This window comes from Triticum dicoccoides, chromosome 4B (assembly GCF_002162155.2).
Source record: "Triticum dicoccoides isolate Atlit2015 ecotype Zavitan chromosome 4B, WEW_v2.0, whole genome shotgun sequence".
Lineage (NCBI taxonomy): Eukaryota > Viridiplantae > Streptophyta > Magnoliopsida > Poales > Poaceae > Triticum > Triticum dicoccoides.
In genome coordinates this window covers 23,312,820-23,323,418 of record NC_041387.1, presented here as the reverse complement: position 1 = coordinate 23,323,418, position 10,599 = coordinate 23,312,820, and positions in this window count along the sequence as shown.

Genomic DNA, 10,599 nt, shown 5'->3' with positions numbered 1-10,599 from the left:
TTAGTAGATGATTTTAGTAGTAGTAGATGTTAATTTAGGGTTCATAGATAATGATTTTTAGTAGTAGTGGATATTAATTAGTAGTAGTGATGGTAAACTAGTTGTATAATTAGCAGTAGTAGATGTTAATTAGTAGTAGATGTAGTAGTATATGTTAATTAGTAGTAGTAGATGTACTAGTTTCTTTCTATTTATAGTAAGTTTATATTTAGTAAGAACGAGTTGAATTAATAGAACTATTTTAGTTTTAGTTGAACTAGTTTAGTTTTAGTTGAACTAGTTTAGTAAGTAAATTAATAACTAGTTGAACTACTTTATTTTTAGAAAGAACTAGTTTTTTTCTATTTATAGTAAGTTTATATTTAGTAATAACTAGTTGAATTAATAGAACTAGTTGAACATGTCATACTTGTTGTTAGTTTTTAGTTTAAGCAATTATTTCATGTTTTGGTTACACCTCCGAGTGGCCTATGTTTTGCCGGAGTGTTGATTAATTTCCGTTCCGGCAAATTTCAGGCGCTCGATATGTCCTTTTTTAGCAAAGGTCATGCCGGATTTTTACGTGAATTCTGGCATGACTTGTGCTAGAATATGTACAAGTTTAATCTTTGAATTATGAACATAGGAAATGTCGTACTTGGACGATGACAGTCTCCCGGGGGAGTGCAGCTGGTGCCACGACGATCGAGGTATGTGCGACAGGTTCGTTGAGCTGGATGAAGATCGGCGCTTCAGCATTAAGCTCGAGGAGACCTTCGATGTTGAAACGATACGCAACAAAGACAAGTGTTTTTTTTCGTAATTAAGCATGACTTCAACTATTTCAATGTCTAATTTTCATCTTTTACAATTCGACTAGCTTATCCCATGCCATGCAAGACGCTATGTCTTGGAGAGGATGGGTTTTGAAGACCATGAAAATTTTGAAACAAAGAAAATACACCTAAGGACCCATCATGATATGGATTTTGAAGTAAATCTGTGCAATGCTCAGAGCGTAACCCATTTTGGTTGCCAAAATTGGGAAGCACTTTGCAAAATATATGGTTTTTATGAGGGTATGATTGTCACCATGGATCTTGGTGATCCTGACATCGAGCAAGACAATATGGACATTTGGGTCCTTGTTGATAAGCTTCCGATTGTACCGCTATGTGAGTTTCTCAAACATAGTTATTAACTAATTTATATTGTTTATTTCAAAATAGTTGACAACTTATTTCCATTGACAACTTATTTTGATTCTTCAAAGACTGTGCGGAAGATGGTATACAAAACCCACTACACCGATGGCTCCGAATTAACTTATAAAGAGAAAAATCATCTGATCGCATTTTGTACTCTTCTCGAGGATTACAATAACTATTATCGAACTCCTCCAAATTATGGTGTATACGTGCCACTAGTGCACGTGTTGAACCACGGTAACTTCTCTGGAGATACCCTGGTAAGATTTTTTACTATTACGACATCCGTGCATCTTTTGCATACTTCTAAAACTAGTATATCATTGCTAACTACGAAGTTATTATTATGTTTTTCAATAGAAACTCCCGATGGATTGTGTGCCTCATCTGATGTATCTGAATGGCCGCCTTACAGTTCTGAACATACTGCCAGGTAAATCTAGGGAGCTCACTTGTGCATATCGGATTTCTAAAACCGGTGAACACATGTTCATCAAAGAATGGAAGAAATGTATGGACATTCGCAAGGAGGTTCTTGGAAGTAATATTTAGCGAAAGGCAAGAATTGGAGACAGACTAATCTCCATTCTCCATAATGGAGAGTCAGGGGCTATCTTGTTTTTTGCTATTTTACCTTAGAAAATGTAGTAGGTCTTAATCGAATGTAGTAGGTCCTATGAGGTACAATATGTTTATTATGTGGTAATGTGTTGAGTTGATAATGATGAGTACTTGTGATTATGATTAGTGACCAATTTGCTAAGTTGATCTTGAGGAGGTGTTATATGACAATGATGTATTATGATGATAAGTTGTTAATGATTTGATGACGATGATGATATTATTATATCATTGGGTGAAAGAACCGCGGATTAGTTTCAAGTGGATGGACATCCACTTGAAACTAGTCCATGGTTCTTTCACCCCGTGATGTAATAACTCATTATGATGTAAAAACAATCTCTAAATTCCCGTTGTATGAAAACTTGTGTAAAGGTGTATGAATACAACATGAAATAAAAAAGAAATAAAATACTAAATAATAGTAGTAGCGCGGGAAAGGAGAAGCGCTACTACTAATTACCAGTAGCGCTCTTCTGGAGAAGCGCTACTACTAAGTCAATTTAGCAGTAGCGTGGGTCTATGCGCGCTATTGCTAAGCTTTAGTTGTAGCGCCTTATCAGTAGCGCTCCTGCCCGCGCTACTGATAGGCCTAAAACCCGCGCTGCTGCTAGGCTTTTCCCTAGTAGTGTACATGCACTACCGCCCGGGCGGTTGCACCGCTGGTTGCGGGCAGAAAACCGGGTAACAGTTGGATTTGCCCCCCCCCCCCACTATATAAAGGGGGTCTTCTTCCAAAGAAGACCACCTCTTCCTCCCCAAACTTCATTGTTGCTCCAAAAGCTTATTTTCGCCATATCTCTCTCCCTAGCCAGTCTAACTTGTTGATTTTCTAGGGATTGGTTGAGAAGGCCCCGATGTACACTTTCACCAAGCAAAATTTGATTCCTCCCACTAATCCCTTGCGGATCTTGTTACTCTTGGGTGTTCGAGCACCCTAGATGGTTGAGGTCATCTCGGAGCCATATTGAATTGTGGTGAAGCTCCGTGGTGCTGTTGGGAGCCTCCAATTCAGTTGTGGAGAGTGCCCCAATCTTGTTTGTAAAATTTCGTTCGCCGCCTTCAAGGGCACCACTAGTGGAATCACGGCTCCTTGAATTGTGTGAGGGCATTGTGACGCCCCCGATTCAATCGTACACTAATCATACGCGCAAATGTGTACGATCAAGATCAGGGACTCACGGGAAGATATCACAACACAACTCTAGACACAAATTAAAATAATACAAGCTTTATATTACAAGCCAGGGGCCTCGAGGGCTCGAATACATCAGCTTGAATACAACGAGTCAGCGGAAACAACAATATATGAGTATAGACATAAGTTAAACAAGTTTGCCTTAAGAAGGCTAGGACAAAATAAACATGATCGAAAAGGCAAGGCCTCCTGCCTGGGAGCCTCCTAACTACTCCTGGTCGTCGGTGTCCGTCACGTGGTAGTAGGCACCTTCGGGGTAGTAGCAGTCGTCGGTGGTGTCTGATATGTCTCCAACGTATCTATAATTTATGAAGCATTCATGCTATTATATTATCTGTTTTGAATGATTATGGGCTTTATTATACACTTTTATATTACTTTTGGGACTAACCTATTAACCGGAGGCCCATCCCATATTGTTGTTTTATTGTCTGTTTCAGTATTTCGAAGAAAAGGAATATCAAACGGAGTCCAAACGGAACGAAACCTTCGGCAGCGTGATTTTTGGGAAGAATATGATCCGGGAGACTTGGAGTTCACGTCAGAAGATCTTCGAGGAAGCCACGAGGGTGGGGGGCGCCCCCCTACTGGGCGCGCCCCCTGTCTTGTGGGCCCCTCGAGCACCCCCCGACCGACTTATTTCGCCTATATAAGTCCACATACCCTAAAAACATCGACAACGAAGATAGATCGGGAGTTCCGCTGCCGCAAGCCTCTGTAGCCACCAATAATCTCTCGGGAGCCTGTCCCAGCACCCTGCCGGAGGGGGGATCCCTCACCGGTGGCCATCTTCATCATCCCGACGCTATCCATGACGAGGAGGGAGTAGTTCACCGTTGGGGCTGAGGGTATGTACCAGTAGCTATGTGTTTGATCTCTCTCTCTCTCTCTCTCGTGTTCCCTCTATGGCATGATCTTGATGTATCCCGAGCTTTGCTATTATAGTTGGATCTTATGATGTTTCTCCCCCTCTACTCTCTTGTAATGGATTGAGTTTTCCCTTTGAAGTTATCTTATCGGATTGAGTCTTTAACGATTTGAGAACACTTGATGTATGTGTTGCCGTGCTTATCTGTGGTGACAATGGGATATCATGTGCCACTTGATGTATGTTTTGGTGACCAACTTGCGGGTTCCACCCATGAACCTATGCATAGGGGTTGGCACACGTTTTCGTCTTGACTCTCCGGTAGAAACTTTGGGGCACTCTTTGAAGTACTTTGTGTTGGTTGAATAGATGAATCTAAGATTGTGTGATGCATATCGTATAATCATGCCCACGGATACTTGAGGTGACAATGGAGTATCTAGGTGACATTAGGGTTTTGGTTGATTTGTGTCTTAAGGTGTTATTCTAGTATGAACTCTATGATAGATTGAGCGGAAAGAATAGCTTCATGTTATTTTACTACGAACTATTGAATAGATAGAACAGAAAGGATAACTTTGAGGTGGTTTCGTACCCTACCATAATCTCTTTGTTTGTTCTCCGCTATTAGTGGCTTTGGAGTGACTCTTTGTTGCATGTTGAGGGATTGTTATATGATCTATCTATGTTTTATTGTTGAGAGAACTTGCACTAGTGAAAGTATGAACCTTAGGCCTTGTTTCCTACCATTGAAATACCGTTTACGCTCACTTTTATCGCTTGTTACCTTGCTGTTTTTATAATTTCAGATTACAAATACCTTTATCTACCATCCATATTGCACTTGTATCACCATCTCTTCGGTGAACTAGTGCACCTATACAATTTATCATTGTATTGGATGTGTTGGGGACACAAGAGACTCTTTGTTGTTTGGTTGCAGGGTTGTTTGAGAGAGACCATCTTCATCCTACGCCTCCTACGGATTGATAAACCTTAGGTCATCCACTTGAGGGAAATTTGCTACTGTCCTACAAACCTGTGCACTTGCAGGCCCAACAACGTCTACAAGAAGAAGGTTGTGTAGTAGACATCAAGCTCTTTTCTGGCGCCGTTGCCAGGGAGGTGAGTGCTTGAAGGTATATCTTTAGATATTGCAATCGAATCTTTTTGTTTCTTGTTTTATCACTAGTTTAGTTTATAAAAGAAAACTACAAAAAATGGAATTGAGTTCATCTCATACGCTTCATCTTTTTAATATCTTTCGTGAGAATGATGGTAAGGAAATTTGTGCTCAAGTGCTAGAAGAAGAAATCTATAAAATGTTTGTCACTAAATCTTTGAATGATGAGCATGATTGCAATGTTTTTAGTATGAACTCTTTGAATATCCATAGTACTAATGATGATTGCACTAGTAATGATGAAAATATCTCTTATGAGCATGTCAACTTTTGTGGAGTGCATGTCTGCATGAACACACCGAATAGAGAAGATATATATTGCAAGAGGCATAAGTATTTAGAAACTAAAAGGTTGCAAGAAAGTCTTGATGTTTGTGCTAAAAAATTCAATATTTTTCGCGCTCCGTGAACTTTGCAATGAACGTGGTCATTTAAATCTCCAATGCAAATTGTTTCATGACCAAATCGTATCCAAAAATTGTGATAATTTGTTTACCCTTGAGCATCATAAAGAGCTTAGTCTTCTTTTGGGGTATGAAGAAATGAAACTTATAACTGAGGGTATTCCAAAATTTAATCTTGATAGATTTCTTGATTTTGATCTAGAGAAGATTTATTTGTATTGTGCGGTGAATTGCATTGAAAATCCTTATATTGCCAATTACATAAAGAAAAGAAAGCAAATATAAGATGATGAGAATACTAATGAAAGGGAAGAGACTTCTCAATCTCCTATTATTTCTTATGATGAATCAGGTAACGAGGAGGAGCTTTCTATTCAACCAATCCCATCAATAAAGAGGGTTGAACCCACACATAATGTGAAGAAGAAAAGGAAGAGAAGGAGCAGCAAAGGTAAAAAGGTACCCCTCCCAAATGATATTGCTCCTACTACTCATTGTGATGATGATAATTGCTATACTATTGGTGCTATCCACACTATTAATGATGAGAGTGATTATGCTTATGATATGAAAAGGGCCAAGCTTGGGGAAGCTATGTTTGATGAGGATGAAATATTTGAGAATATATATTTGCTGAAATTAATGTTTTCCCCAAGCTTGGGGATGCTACGTTTAATGAAGATGATATTTTTAGCCTCCCAAGTTTTGATATGCAAAGTTGTTATGATGATAGCATGCCTCTTGCCTATGATGGTTATATTGATGAAAGTGGGTTTGGAAGAGTGTCAACTTTAGGAAGTAGTGATCCCACTATTTTGGAGGATGTTGAATCTTATTGTGATGAATATGAAAGTGGATTTGGAAGAGTGTCAACTTTATTTAGTGATGATTCCACTATCTTGGAAGAGGTTTCAATCGATTATGATGAGAACAAAGTTGCTACTTATGATGATTATTGTGATGAAACTTATGCTATAAAAAGTAGTGATGATTATATTTATAAAACTTGTCATGGTTATGATTACCCTTTTTCTGAATATTACTCTTTTAATGTGGAAACAATTTATAGTATTCAAGTCTCCTATGATACTCCCACTATTCCGAATAAGAAGAATTTTGCTTGTGTGGAGAGCAATAAATTTTCTATGCTTGTAGATCATGAAAAGAATGCTTTAGGTGCTGGTTATATGGTTGAATTCATTCATGATGCCACTGAAAATTATTATGAGGGAGGAACATATGCTTGTAGGAATTGCAATAATACCAAGTTTCCTCTCTATGTGCTTAAAGTTTTGAAGTTATGCTTGTTTTGCCTTCCTATGCTAGTTGATTATTGTTCCCATAAGTTTTTTGCTCACAAAATCCCTAGGCATAGGAAGTGGGTTAGACTTAAATGTGATAGTCATATTATTCATGATGCTCTCTTTATGTTTCAATTCTTATCTTTTATGTGAGCATCATTTCATCATGCCTAGCTAGGGGCGTTAAACGATAGCGCTTGTTGGGAGGCAACCCAATGTTATTTTTGCTTCTTGATTTTTGTTCCTGTTTAGTAATAAATAATTCATATAGCCTCTGGTTAGATGTGGTTTCATGTTTTGATTAGTGTTTGTGCCAAGTAGAACCTTTGGGAAGACTTGGGTGAAGTCTATGTGATCTTGCTGTGAAAAACAGAAACTTTAGCTCTCACGAGATTAGCTGCCATTGTTTACTGGAGAGTGCTTTTAGGTTTATTCCTTTTGAAGATGATTAATAGACAAATTCATCAGGTCCACCAATTTATTTCATAATTTTTGGGGTTCCAGAAGTATACGTTTGATACAGATTACTACAGACTGTTCTATTTTTGACAGATTCTGTTTTCATTGTGTTGTTTGATTATTTTGATGAATCTATGGCTAGTATGTAAGGGTATGAACCATAGATAAGTTGGAATACAGTATGTTTAACACAAATATAAATAAAGAATGAGTTCATTACAGTACCTTAAGGTGGTGATTTATTATCTTATACTAACGGAGCTTACGAGTTTTGTTTTGAGTTTTGTGTGGTTGAAGTTTTCAAGTTTTGGGTAAAGATTCGATGGACTATGGAATAAGGAGTGGAAAGAGCCTAAGCTTGGGGATGCCCAAGGCACCCCAAGGTAATATTCAAGGAAAACCAAGCAACTAAGCTTGGGGATGCCCCGGATGGCATCCCCTCTTTCATCTTCGTTCATCGGTAACTTTACTTGGAGCTATATTTTTATTCGCCACATGATATATGTTTTGCTTGGAGCATCATTTTATTTTGTTAGTATTTGCTTTCTGTTATTTCGAATAATGTTTTGCATCTTTATTTTCAAAAAAAATGTCAAGGATAGCCTTTACCATGCTTATTTTGCTAGTATACATGTTGTTGTTTGTAAACAGAAAGTTTACCGCTGTTGCAAAAATTCCCTAGAAAAGTCAGAGAGTGATATAATGCTGGATATGTTTGCATAATGAGATCTGATAAATCTTTTACAGCGTAGTATTTTTTTTTATAATTTTTGGAGTTAGGGAAGTATGATGAATCTTGCATTCTTTACAGACTATACTATTTTGGCAGATTGCTATTATGTTTGCATTGTTTGCATATGTTTGCTTGTTTAATGATTCTATTTGAGGATAGGGGTATTAAATATGCAGAGACATTTAGTATTCAATGTTTAATAATAATCTTAGTGATTTGTTACAGTAGAAAATGATAAGGTTTTGCATTGGTTTATACTAACCTATCTCACGAGTTCTTGTTGAGTTTGGTGTGAATGAAGCTTTCGAGATTTAGGAAACCAACATATAAAAGGAATTAAGGAGACACAAAAGTTCAATCTTGGGGATTCCCAAGGCACCCCAAGATAATATTTCAAGAATTCTCAAGCATCTAAGCTTGGGGATGCCCCGGTAGGCATCCCACCTTTCTTCTTCAACAACTATCGGTTAGTATCGGCTGAGCCTAAGTTTTTGCTTCTTCACATGAGTTGTGCTATCCTTGCAATGTGATTTTGATTCGCTTTGCTTGCTGTTTGAATACAATACCAAGATCTAAAATTCTTTAATGAGAGAGAGTCTTTGCATAGTTACATAATTATTTAGCTACTCATTGATCTTCACTTATATATTTTTGGAGTAGTTTGTCATTTACTCGTGTGCTTCACTTATATCCTATGAGTAAATGGTTGAATGTCATAAATATGAAATTACATATGCCTCATTTGCTTATCCCATGGGGAGTAATGACTTCACATCTAAGAAGTAGATGTTGTAAATTTAACGGTTAGCAAGCATTGTATTGGTCATTTGAACAATTCATGAAAGATTATTGAAGGAAGAGAGATTTCACATATAAATATACTATCCTAGACATCTTTTATAATTGTGAGCACTCATTAAGTATGGAATGCTAAAGAGTTGATGTTGAACAAGGAAGACAACGTAATGGGTTATGTTTTCTCACATCTCAGTTAAAGTATATTGTCATGGATCATTCAAACATGTTGAGCTTGCCTTTCCCCCTCATGCTAGCCAAAATTCCTTGCACCAAGTAGAGATACTACTTGTGCTTCCGAATATCCTTAAACCTAGTTTTGCCATGAGAGTCCACCATACCTACCTATGGATTGAGTAAGATCCTTCAAGTAAGTTGTCATCGGTGCAAGCAATAAAAAATGCTCTCTAAATATGCATGACTTATTAGTGTGGAGAAAATAAGCTTTGTACGATCTTGTTATGGAAGCAATAAAAGCAACAGACTGCATAATAAAGGTCCATATACAAGGGGCAATATAAAGTGACGTTCTTTCACATCAAGATTTTGTGTATCCAACCCTAAAAGCGCATGGCAACCTCTGCTTCCCTCTGCGAAGGGCCTATCTTTTACTTTATGTCTTTTACTTTATGCAAGAGTCAAGGTGATCTTCACCTTTCCCTTTTTCATTTTATCCTTTGGCAAGCACTTTGTGTTGGGGTGATCCTGATATATATATCCAATTGGATGTAAGTTAGCATGAACTATTATTGTTGACATCACCCAAAGGTGAATACGTTTGGAGGCAACACTATAAGCCCCTATCTTTCTCAGTGTCTGATTAAAACTTCATAACCACAAGTATTGCGTGAGTGTTAGCAATTGTAGAAGACTATATGATAGTTGAGTATGTGAAGTTTGCTAAATCAAAGCTCTGACATAGACCCTACCTGAAAATAAGATGAATTGCAATTGTTTGATGACTAAGAACGAAGTTTGCTATTTTTCAAGAAAGTTTATGGTCTATGCTTTAACATGTGAATTGCTTGTTACTGGTTCGTGACAAGTTTTATGAGATGAACTACTGTTATGACATATAAACATGCTAGAAAAGGTGATTGAAATTATCATTGATCAAACTTGTGCACCTTCTAGCATTCACACTTCATAAATTCTTTCTTTTATCATTTACCTACTCGAGGACGAGCAGGAATTAAGCTTGGGGATGCTGATACGTCTCCAACGTATCTATAATTTATGAAGCATTCATGCTATTATATTATCTGTTTTGAATGATTATGGGCGTTATTATACACTTTTATATTACTTTTGGGACTAACATATTAACTGGAGGCCCAGCCCATATTGCTGTTTTATTGTCTGTTTCAGTATTTCAAAGAAAAGGAATATCAAACGGAGTCCAAACGGAATGAAACCTTCGGCAGCGTGATTTTTGGGAAGAATATGATCCAGGAGACTTGGAGTTCATGTCAGAAGATCTTAGAGGAAGCCACGAGGGTGGGGCGCGCGCCCCCCTGTCTTGTAGGCCCCTCAAGCACCCCCGACCGACTTCTTTCGCATATATAAGTCCACGTACCCTAAAAACATCGACAACGAAGATAGATCGGGAGTTTCGCCGCCGCAAGCCTCTGTAGCCACCAAAAACCTCTCGGGAGCCTGTTCCGGCACCCTGCCGGAGGGGGGATCCCTCACCGGTGGCCATCTTCATCATCCCGGTGCTATCCATGATGAGGAGGGAGTAGTTCACCCTTGGGGCTGAGGGTATGTACCAGTAGCTATGTGTTTGATCTCCCTCTCTCATGTTCTCTCTCGTGTTCCCTCTATGGCACGATCTTGATGTATCCCGAGCT